The sequence below is a fragment of the Oncorhynchus masou genome, chromosome 3 (assembly GCF_036934945.1).
Source record: "Oncorhynchus masou masou isolate Uvic2021 chromosome 3, UVic_Omas_1.1, whole genome shotgun sequence".
Lineage (NCBI taxonomy): Eukaryota > Metazoa > Chordata > Actinopteri > Salmoniformes > Salmonidae > Oncorhynchus > Oncorhynchus masou.
In genome coordinates this window covers 17,752,727-17,777,569 of record NC_088214.1, presented here as the reverse complement: position 1 = coordinate 17,777,569, position 24,843 = coordinate 17,752,727, and the positions used below count along the sequence as shown (strand labels likewise).

At 44.7% G+C, this 24,843-nt stretch overlaps 1 pseudogene; it reads right to left on the bottom strand.

The window, feature by feature from the left end:
* Window positions 1-9,452: 9,452 nt before the first annotated feature.
* LOC135506867 (nicastrin-like) lies at window positions 9,453-17,201 on the bottom strand (annotated as a pseudogene).
* Window positions 17,202-24,843: the final 7,642 nt, after the last annotated feature.

The following is a 24,843-nucleotide window of genomic DNA, read 5'->3' as shown; positions in this document are numbered from 1 at the left end:
AAGGAAACTGTGCACTCTCAACCTTTGTGCCCAATCTGCCCATGTGATATGAAGTGGAGCTGGTGTGTGTAGAATACAATGTGGAAGATGGGGTGTGGCCAAATCAATAGATTATGGACTGGACAGTGCAGTCTTGTTATGATTGATACAAGAGGGGCAAGACAATTTACCAAACACAAACTGTGCTGTGCCCATAAGACATATTCAAGCCCATGCATGGGTTAGAGGTTACCACTGTCCCAAGTCTTGCCTCTGTCACCATTGACTTCGCCTCATCTATATGCCTATGACTTGTTGGCCTGTTTATTTTGAGAGCCACGGCAGCTGGGACAATAGCCTGGGCATTGGGAACTCTACAGTAGCCCAAGCAAAAGCTAGTGGCCAATTTCTACATGATAAAGGTAAGCATAAAATTAACAAAATAATAATATTGTAGCCAGCTGTTATTTTGTTTATATATTTTGGATGATTGCAGTGGCAAAGTTGTTTATTTGTTGTACTTTCATTAGCTTCTGATAATTTTACAAGACCATTTAGATTTCATTATGTGTAACACAAAAGTTAACTTTAACCTAACATAACTTTCAACTGAAAACATTGTAATTGTGTACATTTTAGTAATTTAGCAGACACTCTGACTTACAGGAGCAAATAGGGTTAAGAGCTTTACTTAGGGCACATATAGACTATTTTCACCGAGTGTGTTCGGGGATTTGAACCAGTGACCTTTCGGTAACCGGTCCAATGCTCTTAACCACTAGGCTACTTGCTGCCCAGTTTTTGTAGTTTACTTTGATCGGAAAGTAAAACAAGCACCAGCATTTGAGCTGCTGCAGTAGTCTACATACATACTGTTTCACTTTAATCTCTAGACTGCAGAATACATTTATTACATGCCTAGCTAAAGTCCTTTTTACAATGTTACAATCTTGTTACAATGGTGGCCATCCTTGCTACAATGTTGTAACAATGTTACAAACATGTACTTTAACCACCAGCTGAATCAGATACACTGTAGCAAGTTATATTCGTAACATACTGGCATGCATCAGCCTCATTTCGTGCCCAGCCTGTTCAGTACAGGGACCAACATGAAGGTCTATTAATAATTAAACATCACAACCACAAAGGACTGAATGAAACAATAACCTGTTACTACATGAGCAATAAACTAGCAAACAAAATGTGTTAATAGAAGATTCACCTACGAAAAACAAGTTCTAAATGCTAATTGTATGCAACATCAGCATCGTCCATTATGAGGGTTAGGGCAAACAATGGGGCGAGACTGACATTTCCAGTCGGCGAATCTTTTCACCCTCTTTTCGAAAGGGAAAACCCTGAATGAATGGATCATGCACATTGAAATAAACACCAACCTTCGGCGAAAATTCTCACGAAGCTGGAACCCATGTATCCTCTCCGAGTCTAGTTTCCATGCCGTCGCGATGAGGGTAGGCTACTTCCTCCCAAATTGTTGGGGACTCAGGACTCAGCCCTACGAACCGTCCGATATCTGGTTAGATACGGTAGATACTTGTCCAGGGTGAAAATAACAATAGGCCCGATCAGGGGTCCTCTCTAAACTTCCCTGCAACTGCGGTCTCGAGCGATAACAGACTTATTGTTTCGGAAACATGAGACTCTAGCGCCTATTTATTTTGTCTTCCCCATGTACTTCAATGGTCAATGATGTCCGAACATTGTTCTCTATACCTATCCACACTGAAAAACTGCTTAGATGTCTCGAAATATTAATTCAGGTATTTTCTCACGTTCCTCATTTCCCCCCCTCAACAGTAGTACCCTGGGGCCCGCCCCCGATTCATTGCCCCTCCTCCACTCCTTTTTTTTTGTGGAACCTCAAGGCTGATGACGTAGCCAACTTCAGACCCCCCATGTAACATCCTACTTAGAACTACTACCAAAACCAGTGATGCCCAACAAAAAAAAAAAACAGTGATGCCAATTTAGCAATTTTGTTGCTAGATTTTGCAACTTTTCAGACTACCTTGGCTTTATCAGACTACTTTTTTTTGTTTTAAACAGCACCTAGCAACAAATTTAGCTACTTTTAAAAATGTATTTGGAACTTTTAGCAACTTTTGAAAAGTGACTCAAATGCTAAAATGCACACATTTCCCCTCTAAATGACACAAAAACTATTCTCTCTGTCACACAAATTGTCAATTTATCAATGAACCTACCAGGTACAACCCCAAATCCTTAAACATGGGCACCCTCATAGATATCATCCTAACTAACTCGCCCTCCAAATACACCTCTGCTGTTTTCAATCAAGATCGCAGCGATCCCTGCCTTATTGCCTGCATCCGTAATGGGTCTGTGATCAAACAACCACCCCTCATCACTGTCAAACGCTCCCTAAAACACTTCTGCGAGCAGGCCGTTCTAATCGACCTGGCCGGGGTATCCTGGAATGACATTGACCTCATCCCATCAGTAGAGGATGCCTGGTTGTTCTTTAAAAGTGCCTATCTCACTATCTTAAACAAGCATGCTCCATTCAAAAAATGTAGAACCAGGAATAGATATAGTCCTTGGTTCACTCCAGACCTGTCTGCCCTTGACCAGCACAAAAACATCCTGTGGTGTTCTGCATTAGCATCGAATAGCCCCGGGATGTGCAACTTCAGGGAAGTTAGGTACAAATATACACATGCAGTTAGGAAAGCTAGGGCTAGCTTTATCAAACAGAAATTTTCTTCCTGTAGTACAAACTCAAAAAAGTTCTGGGACACTGTAAAGTCCATGGAGAATAAGAGCACCTCCTCCCAACTGCCCACTGCTCCGAGGCTAGGAAATCAAATCAAATCAAATTTTTTTATTTGTCACATACACATGGTTAGCAGATGTTAATGCAACTGTAGCGAAATGCTTGTGCTTCTAGTTCCGACAATGCAGTAATAACCAACGAGTAATCTAACCTAACAATTTCACAACAGCTACCTTATAGACACAAGTGTAAATGGATGAAGAATATGTACATAAAGATAAATGAATGAGTGATGGTACAGAATGGCATAGGCAAGATGCAGTAGATGGTATCGAGTACAGTATATACATATGAGATTAGTAATGTAGGGTATGTAAACATTATATTAAGTGGCATTGTTTAAAGTGGCTAGTAATAGATGTATTACATAAAGATGGCAGGATGCAGTAGGTGGGATAGAGTACAGTATATACATATGAGATGAGTAATGTAGGGTATGTAAACATTATATTAAGTGGCATTGTTTAAAGTGGCTAGTGATACATTTTTTACATGTATGGCAGCAGCCACTCAATGTTAGTGGTGGCTGTTTAACAGTCTTTAACAGACTCTCGGTCCCTGCTTTGACGCACCTGTACTTACCTCGCCTTCTGGATGACAGCAGTGTGAACAGGCAGTGGCTCGGGTGGTTGTTGTCCTTGATGATCTTTATGGAATTCCTGTGACATCGGGTGCTGTAGGTGTCCTGGAGGGCAGGTAGTTTGCCCCCGGTGATGCGTTGTGCAGACCTCACTACCCTCTGGAGAGCCTTACGGTTGTGGGCGGAGCAGTTGCGGTACCAGGCGGTGATACAGCCCGACAGGATGCTCTCGATTGTGCATCTGTAAAAGTTTGTGAGTGCTTTTGGTGACAAGCCAAATTTCTTCAGCCTCCTGAGGTTGAAGAGGCGCTGCTGCGCCTTCTTCACCACGCTGTCTGTGTGGGTGGACCAATTCAGTTTGTCCGTGATGTGTACGCCGAGGAACTTAAAACTTTCTATCCTCTCCACTACTGTCCCGTCGATGTGGATAGGGGGGTGCTCCCTCTGCTGTTTCCTGAAGTCCAAGATCATCTCCTTTGTTTTGTTGACGTTGAGTGTGAGGTTATTTTCCTGACACCACACTCCGAGGGCCCTCACCTCCTCCCTGTAGGCCATCTCGTTGTTGTTGGTAATCAAGCTGGTGCTTAAAGCTAGTGAGGGAGATATGAGTTTCCAGCTTCAGTGATTTTTGCAGTTCGTTCCAGTCATTGATAGCAGAGAACTGGAAGGAAAGGCGACCAAAGGAGGAATTGGCTTTGGGGGTGACCAGTGAGATATACCTTCTGGAGTGCGTGCTACAAGTGGGTGCTGCTATGGTGACCAGTGAGCTGAGATAAGGTGGGGCTTTACCTAGCAGAGACTTGTAGATATATTTAATTTTGGATTGGAGTTGTTTAATGTGAGTCTGGAAGGAGAGTTTACAGTCTAACCAGACACCTATGTATTTGTAGTTGTCAGAGCCGTCCAGAGTAGTGATGCTGGATGGGCGGGCAGGTGCAGGCAGTGATCGATTGAATAGCATGCATTTAGTTTAACTTGCATTTAAGAGCAGTTCGAGGCCACAGATGGAGAGTCATTTAGCATTGAAGCTAGCCTGGAGGTTAGTTAACACAGTGTCCAAAGAGGGGCCAGAAGTATACAGAATGGTGTCATCTGCATAGAGTTGGATCAGGGAATCACCAGAAGCAAGAGCGACATCATTGATGTATACAGAGAAGAGAGTTGAACCCTGAGAATTGAACCCTGTTGCACCCCCATAGAGACTGCCAGAGGTTCGGACAACAGGCCCTCCAATTTGACACACTGAACTCTATCAGAGAAGTAGTTGGAAAACCAGGCGAGGCAATCATTTGAGAAACCAAGGCTGTCGAGTCTGCCAATAAGAATGTGGTGATTGACAGAGTCGAAAGCCTTGGCCAGGTCGATGAATACGGCTGCACAGTAATGTCTCTTATCGATGGCGGTTATGATATCGTTTAGGACCTTGAGCGTGGCTGAGGTGCACCCATGACCAGCTCTGAAACCAGATTGCATAGCGGAGGAGGTACGGTGGGATTCGAAATGGTCGGTAATCTCTTTGTTAACTTGGCATTCGAAGAACTTAGACAGACAGGGTAGGATAGATATAGGTATGTAGCAGTTTGGGGCTGCAACAATTTCGGCTGATAGTTTTCGAAAGAGAGGGTCCAGATTATCTAGCCCGGCTGAATTGTTGGGGTCCAGATTTTGCAGCTCGTTCAGAACACCTCTGGCAGTCTCTATGGGGGTGTCACAGGGTTCAATTCTCGGGCTGACTCTTTTCTCTGTTTATATCAATGATGTTGCTCTTGCTGCGGGCAATTCCCTGATCCACCTCTACGCAGACGACACCATTCTGTATACCTCCGGCCCGTCCTTGGACACTGTGCTATCTAACCTCCAAACGAGCTTCAATGCCATACAACACTCCTTCCGTGGCCTCCAACTGCTCTTAAACGCTAGTAAAACCAAATGCATGCTTTTCAACCATTCGCTGCCTGCACCCGCACGCCCGACTAGCATCACCACCCTGGATGGTTTCGACCTAGAATATGTGGACATCTATAAGTACCTAGGTGTCTGGCTAGACTGTAAACTCTCCTTCCAGACTCATATCAAACATCTCCAATCTAAAATCAAATCTAGAATCGGCTTTCTATTCCGCAACAAAGCCTCCTTCACTCAGGCCGCCAAACTTACCCTAGTAAAACTGACTATCCTACCGATCCTCGACTTCGGCGATGTCATCTACAAAATAGCTTCCAATACCCTACTCAGCAAACTGGATGCAGTTTATCACAGTGCCATCCGTTTTGTTACTAAAGCACCTTATATCACCCACCACTGCGACCTGTATGCTCTCGTCGGCTGGCCCTCGCTACATATTCGTCGCCAGACCCACTGGCTCCAGGTCATCTACAAGTCCATGCTAGGTAAAGCTCCGCCTTATCTCAGTTCACTGGTCACGATGGCAACACCCACCCGTCGCACACGCTCCAGCAAGTGTATCTTACTGATCATCCCTAAAGCCAACACCTCATTTGGCCGCCATTCGTTCCAGTTCTCTGCTGCCTGTGACTGGAACGAATTGCAAAAATCGCTGAAGTTGGAGACTTTTATCTCCCTCACCAACTTCAAACATCTGCTATCTGAGCAGCTAACCGATCGCTGCAGCTGTACATAGTCTATCGGTAAATAGCCCACCCAACTTTACCTACATCATCCCCATACTGTTTATATTTATTTACTTTTCTGCTCTTTTGCACACCAATATCTCTACCTGTACATGACCATCTGATCATTTATCACTCCAGTGTTAATCTGCAAAATTGTAATTATTTGCCTACCTCATGCCTTTTGCACACAATGTATATAGACTCTCTTTTTTTTCTACTGTGTTATTGACTTGTTAATTGTTTACTCCATGTGTAACTCTGTGTTGTCTGTTCACACTGCTATGCTTTATCTTGGCCAGGTCACAGTTGCAAATGAGAACTTGTTCTCAACTAGCCTACCTGGTTAAATAAAGGTGAAATAAAAAAAATAAAAAATAAAACACACTCAGTCACAACACACGTGCCTGGCTGCAAAAGTGCATTGTGAGTGACGTCAGCAGCAGGCGCTCAGCTCGTGCCCAGGCAGCAGCAGGCCAGCAGCAATTTCAGCAAATTGCAAATTATTGTTGGCTGACTGCAGCAGCAGTAGTACGGGTTTGACGAGACAAACCCAATGAATCTAGTTGGTCACGAATGTTTGATCTTGAACAGAACTTACAACATCAATCAATATGTCTCAATCAAAATTGTACAGCCAGAAGTACAGAAAAGAGTGGGAGTCTGTACCTGAAGAAATGTCAAATCATATTTTTCGCTGAGATGGCCTGTCAATTTGAGTAACGTTATTGTGTATTCTACGTAATGACGCAGTTTTACGTTATCACGCAATGACATCACAATGTCATTTAGCAACTTTTAGCAACAAATCAACCTGCCTCTAGCAATTTACCCTGAAAATTAGTTGGCAACACTGACTTAAACTCCAATATCAAAGATACAAAGCCTTCAGATATTCACACCCTTTGACTTTTTCCACATTTTGTTGTGTTACAAAATTAGATTAAATGGATGTAATTGTCATTTTTTTTGTCAACGATCAACACCGAATACTCTGTAATGTCAAAGTGGAGTAAAAATTTGAACATTTGTTAAAAAAATATATATATACCTTGATTAGATGACTATTCAACCCCCTGGGTCAATACATGTTTGAATGACCTTTGGAAGCGATTTCAGCAGTGAGGCTTTCTAGGTAACTCTCTAAGAGCTTTCCACACCTGGATTGTGCAACATTTGCCCATTATTCTTTTCAAAATTCTTCAAGCTCTGTCAAATTGGTTGTTGATCATTGCTAGACAACCATTTTCAGGTATTGCCATAGAATTTCAAGTAGATTTAAGTCAAAACTGTAAATCGGCCACTCAGAAACATTCAATGTCTTGGTAAGCAACACCAGTGTAGCCTTGTGATTTAGGTTATTGTCCTGCTGGAAGGTGAATTAATCTCCCAGTGTCTGGTGAAAGCAAACTGAACCAGGGTTTCATCTAGGATTTTGTCTGTGCTTAGTTCCATTCTGTTTCTTTTTTATCCTAAAAAACTTCCCAGTCCTTAACGATTACAAGCATGCGCAAAACATGATGCAGCCACCACCATGCTGAAAATATGAAGAGTGGTACTCTGTGTTGTATTGGATTTGCCCCAAACACTTTGCTTTCAGGACAAAAAGTGAATTGCTTTGCCACATTTTTTGCAGTATTACTTTAGTGCCTTGTTGCAAACTGGATGCATGTTTTGGATTTAAAAAATTCTGTACAGGCTTCCTTCTTTTCATTCCCAATTAGATTAACATTGTGTAGTAACTACAATGTTGTTGATCCATCCTCAGTTTTCCTCTATCACAGCCATTAAACTCTTAAATGTTTTAAAATCCCCATTAGCCTCATCAAGGACCCCACACACTCCAGGAACGAGCTGTTCTCTCGCTTACCTCAACATGCTCAGAGGGATATTCAATGCCTGTTTATTTCTATTTTTTTTACACATTTACCAATAGGTGCCCTTCTGGAGGCATTGGAAAACCTCCCTGGTCTTCGCGGTTGAATCTGTATTTTAAATTCACTACTCACTGAGTGACCATACAGATAATTGTGTGTGGGGTACAGAGGTAGTCCATGCAATTTATGTGACTTGTTAAGCACATTTCCTGAACTTATTTAGGTTTGCCTTAACAAATGGGATGAATGCTTATTAACTCAAGACATTTGATTTTAATTTTTAATTAGTACAATTTTTTTTTAACAATTCCACTTTGACATTATGGGGTATTTATTTTAAATGTACCTTTATTTAACCAGGCAAGTCAGTTAAGAACAAATTATTATTTACAATGACAGCCTACCAAAAGGCATCCTGCGGGTATGAGGGCTGGGATTAAAAATAAAATATAGGACAAAACACACATCACAACACTACATAAAGAAGTAGTGTCTATTCCGCAACAAAGCCTCCTTCACTCACGCTGCCAAACTTACCCTAGTAAAACTGACTATCCTACCGATCCTAGACTTCGGTGATGTCAAAATGTGGAAAAAGGGGTGTGAATAGTTTCTGAAGGCACTGTATGTAATTGCATAGTGCAGTACCTTCTCCTGTCCTAGACCATGTCCTGTACCAAAACCATTCTGGGAAATAGTAGAGACGCAACATTAGATAGGAAAAAAGGCCATGTTTATTTAGTTCTCTCTCCTTTATTTAACCAGGTAGGCAAGTTGAGAACCAGCTCTCATTTACAATTGCAACCTGTTATCAAGGCAATAATCACATTTATTCCCCAGTTGGTCAAAATCAGAGATCACCTTCACATACAAAAAAAACCGAGGTCAATTAACAATTCCATCAATACATGATTAAAAACATGTGGGCATGATGTTATTAAATCCTGCAATTTATGTCTAGACTTAAAATAAAGACTGCAACCCAAATAAAAAATATACTATTTGGATATCTGAATGTTTAAGCATAGTAATGGTCATTCAGCTGAACCCACATCCAAAGTCCATTTGCCCGACACAAGGTTTCATTCTCCTGAGAAATGATAGGAAAGCTATTGCACATACTACAACCGCATACTCAATAAACAAACTAGCACACGCTCGCAAACACTCACCTCCCATTTGGACGGACGGACACACACGGACACACACACACACACACACACACACACACACACACACACACACACACACACACACACACACACACACACACACACACACGTCAAGGTCAAACAAAGTTTAGTGCCTAATCCCATGATACAGTAAACAAAACATTATTTGACAAAACAAAAAAATGAAATATGAACATATTTTACACTGGTGGATATCTGACCCTGTTGAGTCCACATCCATCCAGGCCAATCAAATCCGGTTATGTGTTAAAACTCATCTGTTTGAGTCCAAACAGGCCATTCACTGTGAGTTAAAACCTCAAGTTCTGCCTAACCTGTCTATTGGTCACCCTAATCTGTCTGTGTACCTATTTTGTGTAAAAAAAAAAAAAAAAAAAAAAAAAAACTTTTTGGTTGTGAGAGTAGTGGTCGCTGGTCACAGGTTAGTATGAGGCAATCAGTATGCGGCATTGTTGGGTTCCCTGACGGAGCTGAAGAGGACATCTGCCTTGGTACTGACAAAGTATGTGACCAGTAGCGATGTGAACAACACGGCCACTCCCACGCATAAGGTCAGCATCTATGAGAGAAATTAAGAGGAAAGAAAAAGGTAAATAATGTGATTCTCTTCTACCATATTCTTTATCAGACAATGGACAGTCAAACATGTTAAAAATATATACAATAAAAATACAATATTTTACCACTTACACAGGCTTACTAGATTCAAACATAACTATATGAACGTATACAAAACTGTAATTAATTAAACAGTTGGATCATGGTGGGAAAATTGAATGCAGTTTTACCTCCAGGTCCCGGCTGGCTACTAGGAAAATTCGAGCTTTGATGAACTTCCACTGCGATTTTGTCCATGTGGAATATTCTTTGGAAACGTAATCCCCCAGATCGAAGGCGGGGGACACTGCCTTGACCAGGCGTACTGCTGTGCGTACGCAGAAAGACTCCCTCTGGGTGCTGTTGGGTGGGACCACGCCCTGAACCCAGAGATAAGTGTACAACTGAGGGAGAGAATGAGCGAATCAGAGTGCGGTGTGGTTCCAGCAATACAAAGAAACACATCTTTCCATCAGTACAGACAGATACAGAGCCACATTTACATATGTGCTCTCGTTCGGCAGCTCATCTGGCTTCTTGCACTGGCTCTGGGTGAGGTTGGTGGCTGTTCCCGTTAAATTAGCCAGGAGATATTGGACCAGATAGGTCAGTGTGTTAGCCTGATGGGGCGACTTGGCAACACCAACATAGTACTGGGGTGGGTTGGGCTCTGAGAGACAGAAAACACAACGCAATGAACACCCAAGTACCTTCTTTATGGATGTGAGTGTGTCTGTGACTAGTCCATATCTGCATGGGTTTTACGACGTCAGTATTAGCAGAATACCTCTATATCGTCAAAGGGTGTCCTTGTGAAAAAGTATCAGACTAAAACTCACAGGATGTCCTTCAGTTCTGGGGCCATCACTGCCTGAAACCAGCTGTTGTTGGATTGAACCAGAAACCCATACAGCATCTGGGTCACCTGAGAGAGAGATGCACAGTGTTGGTCAAGCAATTCTGCTCACTGTTCCAAAAAAGTGAATTTTAAAAGATTTTAGATGTTGAGAATGACATATGTTAACAGGCATATTGAAAGTGTCATGGAAAATAACAGACTATAACAGTATGACTGATCAGTTAAAAAAACATTTCTTACCCCTTTTTCTCCCCAATTTAATTTTGCGGCATCTAATTGGTAGTAACAGTCTCGTCTCATTTCTGCAACTCACGTACGGACTCGGGAGAGGCGAAGGTTGAGAGCCATGCGTCCTCCGAAACACAACCCAACCAAGCCGCACAGCTTCTTGACACAATGCCCACTTAACTCAGAAGCCAGCAGCACCAATGTGTCGGCCGAAACACTGTGCACCTGGCAACCGTGTCAGCGTGCACTGCGCCCGGTCTGCCACAGGAGTCGCTAGCGCGCGATGGGACAAGGACATCCCTGCAGGCCAAACCCTCCCCTAACCCAGATGACGCTGGACCAACTGTGCGTCGCCCCATGGGTCTCCCGGTCGCGGCCGTCTGCGACAGAGCCTGGAATCGAACTAAGAATCTCTAGTGGCACAGCTAGCACTGCCTTAGACCACTGCACCACTCGGGAAGCCATGACTGATCAGTTTCACTTGTACAACACCTCATCAATCATGGAGTCTTACTGTTTTGGGGTCTGCATTGATTTTGTTTACTTGGGAGTTGTTTCCCCCAGCCTGCTTGAAGAGAGCGCGGGCAACTGCAGTAGCCACCTCGGTAAGAGACTGAAAGAGTACAGTGAGGGAGGGAAGAGAGAGAGATATTATTCTAACAGACAGTGGACAATGTAATGGAAACTGTGACTACTACAAATAAACCCATCAGTGGGTTTACTATGGTAACAATACCTTTGCAGTATCAGTCACAAACTCTAGCTGTTCCTCTGGACTCAAGTTAGATGGATAAGTCAGGTTCAGGTGGGCAGCATTGTCATAAAAACTCTCATAGTACCTGCGCATGGGTAAACAAAAATAGCTGAAGTTGGAGACTTGTATCTCCCTCACTAACTTTAAACATCAGCTATCTGTTCAGCTCACCTATCGTTGCAGCTGTACACAGCCCATCTGTAAATAGCCCATCCAACTACCTACCTCATCCCCATATTGTTTTTATTTACTTTTTTTGCACATCAGTATTTCTACTTGCACATCATCAACTGCACATCTGTCACTCCAGTGTTAATTGCTAAATTGTAATTACTTCACCACTATGGCCTATTTATTGCCTTACCTCCTTACTCCATTTGCACACACTGTATATACAGTGGGGCAAAAAGGTATTTAGTCAGCCACCAATTGTGCAAGTTCTCCCACTTAAAAAGATGAGAGAGGCCTGTAAATTTCATCACAGGTACACTTCAACTATGACAGACAAAATGAGAGAAAAAAATCCAGAAAATCACATTGTAGGATTTTTAATGAATTTATTTGCAAATGATGGTGGAAAAGTAGTATTTGGTCAATAACAAAAGTTTATCTCAATACTTTGTTATATACCCTTTGTCGGCAATGACAGAGGTCAAACGTTTTCTGTAAGTCTTCACAAGGTTTTCACACACTGTTGCTGGTATTTTGGCCCATTCCTCCATGCAGATCTCCTCTAGAGCAGTGATGTTTTGGGGCTGTTGCCAGGCAACACACTTTCAACTCCCTCCAAAGATTTTCTATGGGGTTGAGATCTGGAGACTGGCTAGGCCACTCCAGGACCTTGAAATGCTTCTTACTAAACCACTCCTTCATTGCCCGGGCGGTGTGTTTGGGATCATTGTCATGCTGAAAGACCCAGCCACGTTTCATCTTCAATGCCATTGCTAATGGAAGGAGGTTTTCACTCAAAATCTCACGATACATGGCCCCATTCATTCTTTCCTTTACACGGATCAGTCGTCCTGGTCCCTTTGCAGAAAACCAGCCCCAAAGCATGATGTTTCCACCCCCATGCTTCACAGTAGGTATCGTGTTCTTTGGATGCAACTCGGCATTCTTTGTCCTCCAAACACGACGAGTTGAGTTTTTACCAAAAAGTTATATTTTGGTTTCATCTGACCATATGACATTCTCCCAATCTTCTTCTGGATCATCCAAATGCTCTCTAGCAAACTTCAGACGGCCCTGGACATGTACTGGCTTAAGCAGGCGGACACGTCTGGCACTGCAGGATTTGAGTCCCTGGCGGCGTAGTGTGTTACTGATGGTAGGCTTTGTTACTTTGGTCCCAGCTCTCTGCAGGTCATTCACTAGGTCCCCCCGTGTGGTTCTGGGATTTTTGCTCACCGTTCTTGTGATCATTTTGACCCCACGGGGTGAGATCTTGCGTGGAGCCCCAGATCGAGGGAGATTATAAGTGGTCTTGTATATCTTCCATTTCCTAATAATTGCTTCCACAGTTGATTTCTTCAAACCAAGCTGCTTACCTATTGCAGATTCAGTCTTCCCAGCCTGATGCAGGTCTACAATTTGTTTATGGTGTCCTTTGACAGCTCTTTGGTCTTGGCCATAGTGGAGTTTGGAGTGTGACTGTTTGAGGTTGTGGACAGGTGTCTTTTATACTGATAACAAGTTCAAACAAGTGCCATTAATACAGGTAACGAGTGGAGGACAGAGGAGCCTCTTAAAGAAGAAGTTACAGGTCTCTGAGAGCCAGAAATCTTGCTTGTTTGTAGGTGACCAAATACTTATTTTCCACCATAATTTGCAAATAAATTCATAAAAAATCCTACAATGTGATTTTCTGGATTTTTTTTCTCATTTTGTCTTTCATAGTTGAAGTGTATCTATGATGAAAATTACAGGCCTCTCATCTTTTTAAGTGGGAGAACTTGCACAATTGGCGGCTGACTAAATACTTTTTTGCCCCACTGTAGACTTTTATTCCCTATTGTGTTATTGACTGTACGTTTGTTTATTCCATGTGTAACTCTGTGTTGTTGTTTGTGTCGCACTGCTTTGCTTTATCTTGGCCAGGTTGCAGTTGTAAATGAGAACTTGTTCTCAACTGTCCTATCTGGTTAAATAAAGGTGGAATAAAAAAATAGGGTAGAACACTTCACTAATTAAGAAATCCATATCAGGCAAGATAAAGATTGCAGTAATAAAAATAACCAGCAACGACAGACCATAGTCAACAATCACCTATTGTTGAAATCTGTTTGATGGTCTGCAAGAACAATCCCTGGAATTGCCCGAGCTCGGAGGAAACGCTGAAAGGAGGAGGGCGGGAGTGGTTGAGAAAAATCTGTCTCAACAAATGATAAGTTGAGACCAGCCGTGGAGGACTGTAAGTTTTTTACAAGATTCGTAACCTGAAACAGAGGTAAGAGGTTGGGAAAAGTTGGTTGAGAGAGAGCATAATGAAGAGAATATAGAAAAAAAGGTGTGGATGAGGATGGACCAGGTAAGCGTGCCACAAATAGAAGCATTTCACTCCCCCTTACCTCGTCATGGACGGTGTTGTTCCTCCTGGACACAGGGTCTGAGTGAAGAAATAGGTTGGTGCCACTGCGCATTGCTACCTAACAAATTACATAACAGATTCATTGTTATTTGATCGTATATCTATGCATTTGTATGTCCACACATTGATGGCTGTTGTGTATTTGAGTATTCAACGATAACATATACATGTCTTAACCTGTCCAATCTCCAGTATTGAGTGAACATTATCCAGGTCTATCACAAACATGTTATTCTTCATGTCATAAACCATTCGAGAGCTGCCAATGTAGTCAAATACTTCCTGAAAGAGAGGAATAAGCTATAAACATCCTCTTACAGTACAACACTCAACATGGGACTCCATAATTGACATACCACAGATTGACTTGCTAAGGGAGACCAAAGGAACTCACCCCGTGGAAGAAGGCAAAGAGGATATTCCGCGTGGGAGGGGCTTCCTGAGTGGCTTCATGTAGTGCCTGGGCAGCAGCCAGCAGAGTGACAAACCCTGAGACACTCCCCTCCGCTCCTGTAGAATCCTCCAAGAAAAATGCCCTGCTGTCCAGCTACAAAAATGGAGAAAGAATCCAGTGTTCAGTCAATTTTCCATGAACGCCAAACAAGGAAAAACCATGTAAGATTGTATAGAAGGAAATGGTACTGAGCAAATACCAAAGCACTTTTCAGGCTGTGTATAACACACACTGGAATGTGGCTCATATTGTATATACTATTTTGTAGATTCCAAAAGGCTTAGACATCTGTGAACATGTGACAAGATGTGTCAGTGGGAGGTAAGGCCTCAATGCATCACCCACCCTGGCTGCTGCTATAACAACACTCTCGTTCTCCTTGTGACCAAAGGCGGTGCTGTTATAAGGCCGGATGAAAGCACACACATTATAACCACCAAGAGGGTCACACACCATCACTGTGAGAGAGAGAGAGAGAGAGAGAGAGAGAGAGAGAGAGAGAGAGAGAGAGAGAGAGAGAGAGAAAGATGTCTAAGATATACATGACAGTGTGTGTATTGACTACTCACGCATATACAATAATGCATCTTTGTATACCTGGGGAGGTGCTGAAGTCCATGCTGCTGCGTCTCATGCAGGTTGCAGTGTCAGTGACAGCATGCATATGAGAGAAGAGCTGCATGGCACACAGAGGGTACTGCAGGCCACTGCCGTTCACCACACGATTATGATCAAAGTAGCACTGCAGGTAGAGTGGATACATTTATCAGAATGAGGAGCACATTGTTTTAATACACAGAAACACGGTAGAATAAAACATCACCTCTGTTCTTTGGATAAAGACGTTTCATGGTCATTAAGTGACATGATTTTACCAGACTGGGTTGTGACTGCTTGAAGTGACTCACCTGCTTGATGACCTCTGTTTCATTGTCTTCTTTCAGGGAGAAGACAGGGAAGTCAAATTCCTCATAGGATAGACCGTTCCCCCGAGGATTCCATACAGTCGTGTTACAGTGCGCTAAATTATGATCATAGGTTTCTGTGTAAACACCTGAGGATAAAAGTAAACAAATTACGTTCAAAAAGCATGCTGGTTTGCAAAGATCATTTGGTCATTTTGACAGACTGGAGACCTAACGCCTGATCCTCCTACCTGTGTTCTCATTGGGACATGTCGTATGTGGCGAGAACTCTGGTGGGCTAGTTATTGGGACCACCACAACCCCTGCCACCCTGCTGGAGGCATTCTTCATCTTCATCATGATGGACCTGTAAAATGATGACAATGTTTGAGTATGAGGGGGCTACTAGGATATAGATAATATAATTACGTGGTTGTGCTGAACAATAGTCACAGTGAGTGTGTTCCAACTTTGTTCTGGAGGTCAATGGAGATGGAGTTGACTGTTTTCGGCTGTGTGTGTGTAGCCTACTTGGTGAAGAGGGATGACTCCAACAGGACCATATAAGGAGGATTGGGTCCTTTGCTCAAAGGCCATTCCAGATCTGCCTCAGACTCCAAGACATGGATCACCCCTGTATCACCTGATATCGAGGATGAGACACAGGATAGAAAAAAAATGCTTGTCTTCGTATGCAAATATCCAGCATTACATACATATAGCAAGGATATAGAGCACAGTATTGTACCAAGCAGAGTGTGTGTGTGTCATGTCACTCACACTGGCAGCCAATCTGATGTGTAGCATTGAGCAGTCGGACGCATGGTACAGTGTTATTCAGTTCGACATAAATCTTCTGCGCAACAGAGTTACAACTCACATCCGAAAAAGACAAAAGAAGAGAAACAATTGAATTGAAGTGACCAGTTTCTGTAATGATGTATTCCCAAGACACCAAACCAAATCAAATTGTATTGGTCGGTACACAGTTTAGCAGGTGTTATGGTGGGTGCAGCAAATTGCTTGTGTTCATAGTTCCTATCAAACAATGCAGTAAATGCCAATAAGCACAAAATAATATATTATTTTGTACAGTAGTAGATATATAAATAGAATATCAACTAATTTGCTTACATCCCTGTTAATGAGCATTTCTCCTTTGTCAAGATAATCCATCCACCTGACAGGTGTGGCATATCAAAAAGCTGATTAAACATCATCATTACATAGGTGCACCTTGTGCTGGGGACAATAAAATGCCACCTTAAAATGTGCAGTTTTGTCACACAACGCCACAGAAGTCTCGAGTTTTGAGGGAGCATGCAATTTGAATGCTGACTGCAGGAATGTCCCCCAGAGCTGTTGCCAGAGAATTGAATGTTCATTTCTCGACCATATGCGGCCTCCAACATCATTTTGGAGAATTTGGCAGTATGTCCAACTGGCCTCACAATATATTAGAGTGATCCAACCTAGCAAACCAATGAATGCTACCAGGCCACCCAAGGAGTGTATTGAATCGAACAAGGACACCATCTCAATTTCTCCACCAAGCATCACCACCGGAGAAGAAATACCCCTTACCAAGGACAAAATGGACCCTATAGCGCTCCACGAAGTACTAGTCCAGCTCCAATATCTTGCCAGCGAACTCAGCAAACATACCCAATCAACCCCCCTTGCCCCCTTTGCTCTCCAATACAAGATACCCTCATGGAAATGAGCATGGCGCTTGTACATGGCGATACCACAGCAACTAACCCTCCACAAGCTCTACCTCTATCCCCACCTCAAGGTACCTATTCTGATATTGTCACTCAGAATATGGGAAGATATGGGAAGCTGTACAGTAGCCACCCACAAAAACAGGCCAGAAGGGAAAGCACAAGCGACAAGCAGAAACTGTCTCCTGTGGTAATTGACTTCTTGGACAGTTATGCCCGCCCACCTCCTTCAACCAAAGACATCTACAAAGAAATCCTACGCAATAAACTGCAAAAGCCCATCCAGATGAGAAGAGGTGGAATCCTTGTATTTGTCAAGGATATCCACTCCCTGAACTCCCTCCTCTCCCCCTGGCCCACAGGGGCCTTTAATGGGACAACGATAAAGTGTAGGTTGGCACAGAGAGGAAACCAAACCACCCAAGACAACAAACCCACTAAACAGCGTATCAAGGGCATCCAAATGGAAACCACCAGCGACGAAATCCAGCAGGAGCTGGAGAGGCAGCGCATTACAACCACTAAAGTATACAGGATCGTCAGCCGAGCCACACAGCAACCGACTACTTTCATCCGTATTAACCTCAGCAACCCGGACGACGCGCCTGGCCTACTGCTAGAGGGATTCTACATGAGCTACTTCCACTTCAGGGTGGAAAAAGCACGGCCACAACCCACCAGCATTAAGCAGTGCTACAAATGTCAATAATTCAACCATGTATCCACCGACTGCAAAAATCAGGTCAAATGTCTGCGATGTGCTGAAAACCACCACCATAAAGAGTGCCCCAGAGAGAGAAATGATGCCACCTGTGCCAACTGTGGCGGCGCCCCTCATCGGTCTCCAGACAATGCCCCATCTATCTAGCCCTCACCACCACCAAGCCCACCAGGGCTACTACCACCATCAGCACAGCCACTACCAACCATCTCACAACACCAAGCCTCTCCGGCTCTCAGCCTCTCACCAACACCACTCACCTGCAGGAGGATCTGAAAGGAATATGCAGAGACGAAGAAATGGTAAAGAGTTATGGACAGCATAAGGAAACACAGAGATGGCCCCACCTCTTAACTTGGAATCGCCTTCTACAGCCTTAACTACACTCCAAATCAAATGGCTACTCCAATACATGTTCTACATATCAACATCAGAGGGTTAAGGAGAAACAAGCAGGAGCTGAAGCAACTTCTTCTAGAAAAGCAAACCAGCATTGCCTCTATCAACGAAACCTTTCTAAGTACTAATGCAAGATTCCGTATTCCTGGCTTTAAAATTCTAAGGAAGGATCGACTAGAGGGATGCAGAAGGGGTGTGGCACTGCTTTTAAAGGGAGGTATCGAGTACTCTGAAGCCGTTTTCAACCTCACCAAAGAAGAACTCAACAACAATGAGTACACTGCAGCAAAAATACTCCTAAACGCATAAACAACTCTTCTGGTAGCAACCATATACGGTCCACCGGCAACAACTCCCTCCGAAAAATTGATCGCTGCCCTTGCAGACAACAGCCATACCATCATAATGGGTGATTTCAATGCCAAACACATCGACTTCAACTGTAATACCACAAATCACTCGGGAAGAGTATTAAGGGATGTCCTCGACAGCACAAACCTGGCCATCCTCAACACCAACGAGCCCACACACATCCATTCCTCAACCTCCACGGCAGACATCCTTCATCTTGTCCTCTGCTCCCCGGACTTGGCTGCTAAACTCCTTAGCTTCTCCGTCAGCCATGACGTGGGAAGTGACCACCTTCCTGTCCTTGCCTCCTCTCTCCAACTCCAACAAGCACCTGAAAAACAAAGATACAACTACAAAAAAGCAGACTGGGGAAAAATACAGAAATTGCATTCGACAAGATAACAAATATTGCAGTAACAACACAGAACCCCAAGGATTTGGACCAGCTGGCTGAGAGAATAGGGAGTATCCTCATCCAGGCCCGGGAAGAGACCATCTCACTTACCACCATCAGACCACCACAACAACAACTCCCACCACATATCCTCAGTCTCATCAAGCAGAAAAGAAAGATCCGGAGATACTTTATTAGAACAAGAGCACCCAACCTGAAGACAGAAGTTAATCGGTTGCAGAATCACATCAGACATCAACTCACCCTCCACAAACAGAAACCGTGGACTGCCTTTTATCACCAGCTAGATACAGACACCAACCCCCGGACCTTCTGGCAAAAAAATCTAAACAATTAACGGAGACAAAACCAATAATATCATACCCGTGCTAAAGTCTCAAAACCAACTAATCGAAGACAATGAACCATCTACAAAATATTAATTCTTGTCCCGACGATCCTCTCTTTGACAAAGACTGGAAAATCATCGTCGACAGAGAAATGCAGAAAACAGTGTACACTTCCAATCCGACACCAGTAGACCATCCCCTCACTCGCTCTGTTAGCATTGAAGAAATCAAGACTCACTTGAAAAAAACAAAGCACCAGGGGAAGACAACATTGACAGCACACTCATCAAATAAGCACCTGATGAATACCTGCACCTCCTTTCTAACCTCTTCACAGCATGTCTCATGGAAGGCTACTTTCCCCTACCATGGAAATCTGCAGTTGTCACAATGATCCACAAACCCGGCAAAGACCCATACAACGTCACAAGTTATAGACCAATCAGCCTCCTCAGTCATGTCGGGAAGCTGTTTGAGAGAGTACTCACCCATAGACTGAGCGGCCATACTGAGGAAATGGGCCTCCTTGGAGTCCACCAAGCAGGCTTCAGGAAAACAAGATCAACCACCGATAACATTCTAAGACTGTCAGAGGACATCCTTCGGAACTTCAAGAAAAAATAACTTACCCTGGTGGTTTTCTTTGATATAGAGAAAGCATTTGACAAGATGTGGCACAATGGACTGTGTTACCGGCTTGCAGACTCCAATCTCAACTACCACTCTCCATCAGAAACATCATCACTAGCTTTCTCCACAACCGTACAATTAAAGTGAAGGTCTCCACAGCAATATCCTCACCTTACACCCCTGAAGCAGGTGTCCCACAGAGGGCAGTTCTAAGCCCGCTACTTTTTCTACTCTACATATCAGATATTTACTACCCTCCACCCACCATAGGTCAAGTCTCACAGTTTGCCGATGACCTCTCAGTCAACTTCCAGAAGAACATGCACTGTACAATCCATAAAGCGAACATAGAGAGAGATGGACGAAAAAGACTAAACCACTTAAAAACGCTGTGCGGAAGAAAATATGGAGCCTCACCTCAGACTGTGCTGAAAGTCTACATCAGCTACATCCTATCCCTCTTTGAATATGCCCTACCAGCCTTGATAACAGCTTCACCGCAGCAGATGAATGGGCACTCATAATCCATCATTGAAGGAAGCTGTGGGAGAGGCCAAATGGACCACAGACACACCGATGTCCATATGTTGAAACTGATATAAAAAATAAACATAATCATGCAAGACTGACTTTAATTACCCCATTGTATTTTCCATAAGCATTTTTGAGCTGCAATTTTAATAAAGTTGGTTTTAAACACAAACTCATGTCGGGAAAGGAAAATAGAGTAACTAATCTATGCCTGTTCTGAGAAAACCTACATTTACACTCCGGGGATGCCTTGCTTGACCACACCCTCCTTTCTTGCTCCTGGCCTGGCCTGCCCTGCCCTGCGTCTTCCACCAATCCATTTGTTTTTTACCGTCAAGAGCAGAAGCTATGAGCTGTCTGATCAGGCCCACTGTCTCACACACGTTCTCTTTCATTTTCTTGGCGGACGTTCATATGGTTTGAGATGCAAACTTTCTAAAGTTCGCTTGGTAAGTGTAATATCTTGCGTGGAAGTATACTCACTGGCTGTTTGCAGCTGGCCAGCCCCTCCTTTTGAGTGCCCCACTCGCTGCGCGCTGTTGATCCGTATTCCGCTCCTGGTTTGTTGTAATTGTTTTTCGTTAGCGTTACACTACGACGTCGTGTGCATCCATTAGTATGGTGGCTCTTACAGCCACAAACTGTAATTTAACTTTACACAATTTGCCGACTGTCTTGTTCTATGTCTGTGCTGTGAATTGCTTTAACATGCTGCTCGCTGGCCATAGGTTTTTTTCTTGTTCTTTCCCTTGCAGAGTGTAAAAGTATTGTGGTGGGCTTTCCACTAAATTGAGACATTAACTTTGGAGTTCCTTAACGGAGTTACTCCATATAGTGCTGTTTTTACTGCTTGAATATTAAACCAGCTAAGTAATATTGCAGTTGGCATTAAACAAAATAATCAAATCCATTACCTGGTTGCTGTTTTGTCTGCTTTATTTCCCCATAGGGGTCTTCCCCTGTGTTTGCAGAGATACTGGGTAATTTATCCCTTACCGGGACCCTATTCCTCCAAGCGGGTCACCACATAGCTCTCCCATGGCATTGGACCCCTTCTCCGTGGCCTTGTTGGCTCGAATGAGTTTTATGGCTGAACTTATGACTTCCCTTTGTGACAGGTGTGGTGGTGTCAACCGTCACCGCTATAGGGACGTGCCTGGGAGACCCAGGTGCTCGGGGCGCCAGAGGAGAAGCGGGACCTGGCAGGACCCCTGACACACCCTTCACCGGCAGCTTCTCCCTGTCTCAAAGTGGGAGGAGGATGTGGAGTCCCCCTGGGTGTTGTCCACAATGCTCGAGGGTTTCCAATTCCGGCCCCCGTCCTTCAGGGGCCTTCGTGTCACCACGGTATCAGAACGGCTAGGTGGGTTCTACTCCACTTACTTTGTGGTCCCAAAAAGAGACTGAAGGTTTTTACAGATTCTGGACCTCCACAAACTCAAAGGGGACATGAAGGTACTGAGGTTCCACGTGCTGTCCCCAGCCGTGTGTTGCAGGCCTTGTCCAGGGACCAGTGGTTTATGACACGACCTGAGGGGTGCGTACTTCCTTGTTCCTGTTCACCCAGCTCATTGGCAGTACCTCCGATTCACATTCGAAGGGACGGCTTACGAATTCATGGTTCTTCCCTTCGGGCTCTCCTTGGCACCCCGCATTTTCACAAAGTGCATGGATGCTGTCCTGACACCTCTCACGTCCCAAGGATTGATGAACCTCAATTACCTGGACGATTGGCTAATTTGTGCCCCGACCAGGACCCAGGTCCTCTCAAACAGAGACATGCTCCTGACCCACATCGGCAGGCTGGGCATTACTGTAAACGACAAGAGGGTTGCCTTCATTGGCATGGAACTGGACTCAGTCCTCATGAGAGCACGCCTGCCCATCAGAAGGGTTCAGGCGATCTCATCTTGCATCAACCACTTTCGGCAGGGGAGGGTGCTATCCTCCCTGACCTGCCAACGCCTGTTGGGCTTGCGGACAGCGGCCTCGTTGCCGATTCCCCTAGGTCTGCTCCATCTCTGGCCTCTTCAACGGTGGTTCAACTCCCACCGGCTGCACCCGAAGCGCCACCGTCACCTTAGGACATTTTTGAGGTGACGCTGTTGCTTCTTTCTCTCAGGTGGGGTGGAGATGTTGAGGATGTGCCGCCGGGAGCTGGTCAGCACAGACGCCTCCCAGATCTGCTGGGGGGTGTGACCAAGGGCAGGTCAGCCAGCAGCTGTTGTCTACCACCTTGGAGCGGCAGGCACATCAATACATGAGAGCTCTAGAGCTGTACTACTGGCACTGCAGTCTTTCCTTTCACATCTGAAAGGAAGACATGTCCTGGTGAAAACGGACGACAACCATCAACCCACCGCCTCAATCTTACAGCACGGGTGCGCCATCTCTGGGTTCAGGAACATCTAGCGTCTTTACGGGCAGCGCACATACCTGACATCCTGTGGCAGCGGGTATGCTCTCGAGGGAGGGCCAGCCACCTTGGGACTGGATCTTACATCCTGTGGGACAAGTTATGGAGGGTGCAGATGGACCTGTTTGCCTCCCTGGGCAATGCACACAGAGGGTATTTGGCTGCTATATCTGCCTGCCATGTGGAGTGGATGGACAGGCCAGTGGGGCGCCATCCCTTAATCTCCAGGTTTATGAAGGGGGTTTGTCGCCTGCGTCTAGCTAGGACCTGCTTAATGGCGAGCTGGGCTCTGGATGTGGTCTTGGCAGCTTTGGCAAAGCCGCCTGCCTCCCGGAAACACCTCTCTATGAAGGTGGTTTTCTTGGTAGCATTACTTCCATAAAGAGGGGAGGGTGAGCTCCATGCTCTTCCGGTAAGTTCTGAGTGCTACAGGATGGACCCCGGGGGAGGAGTATATCTCTCCGCCCCAAACCTTCATTCCTCCCGAAGGTTCTGTCAGACAGAACATCCCTTTAATCCTGTCTCCTTACGACCCCCCCGGCAGTGGAGGGGGAGTCTGGGCCCCCTCCGTCATGCTGTGCCCTGTGCGGGCACTGGCAGCCGATGTGGAGCAGACACGGTCAGTGAGAACAGCAGACGAGAATTTGGTCTATGGTGAGAGCCCAGCCCCCAGGACTCTATCAAGCAGAGGATCGTGGATTGGGGACACGATTATGGATCGTGGACATGATCACTGGATCGTGGACATGATTATGACAGCATACCGCCTGGCTGGCAGGACCGTGCTTGGATCTGTGGTGGCATATTCAACGAGGTGTGGCTGTGTCCTGGGCTCTATTGAGAGGAGTGCCACTCACTGATATCTGTGCTACGGCCAGCTGAGCTTCCTCTTGCACATTTTGCTAGGTACTATTGGGTAATGTGGCACCTCCCTCTGCAGTTCAGCGGTACTGGGCGTCACCTCACCTTCCGGGGACTGCACCAGGACCCCCCTTTCGCATTGATGGCCCCTGGGACTTCGCCACTGGCTGGCCAGGTCCCTCTAGCACTGACTACATCTGGTACGGGTATCCCAATATAGTGAAACCACGGTTATGTGAGCTATATGGATCACTCCAATCCTCTACGGTGCTAGAGGCACCTCAAATTATGTGGAGAATGTGTCACAGACATGGGGTCTATATATATATAGGGGCAGACCCCAGCTGTGACACAGGTGTACACAAAGGGAATCTGTAAGGCCTCACCAAGGATGTGTCCCTCTGCCGTGGAGTGATACCAATATCTTGGAGTGATCCATATAGTGGGGCAAAAAAGTATTGTCAGCCACCAATTGTGCAAGTTCTCCCACTTAAAGATGAGAGGCTTGTAATTTTCATCATAGGTACTCTTCAACTATGACAGACAAAATAAGAAAATGACACCTGTCCACAACCTCAAACAGTCACACTCCAAACTCAACTATGGCCAAGACCAAAGAGCTGTCAAAGGACACCAGAAACAAAATTGTAGACCTACACCAGGCTGGGAAGACTGAATCTGCAATAGGTAAGCAGCTTGGTTTGAAGAAATCAACTGTGGGAGCAATTATTAGGAAATGGAAGACATACAAGACCACTGATAATCTCCCTCGATCTGGGGCTCCACGCAAGATCTCACCCCGTGGAGTCAAAATGATCACAAGAACGGTGAGCAAAAATCCTAGAACCACACGGTGGGGACCTAGTGAATGACCTGCAAAGAGCTGGGACCAAAGTAACAAAGCCTACCATCAGTAACACACTACGCCACCAGGGACTCAAATCCTGCAGTGCCAGACGTTTCCCCCTGCTTAAGCCAGTACATGTCCAGGCCCGTCTGAAGTTT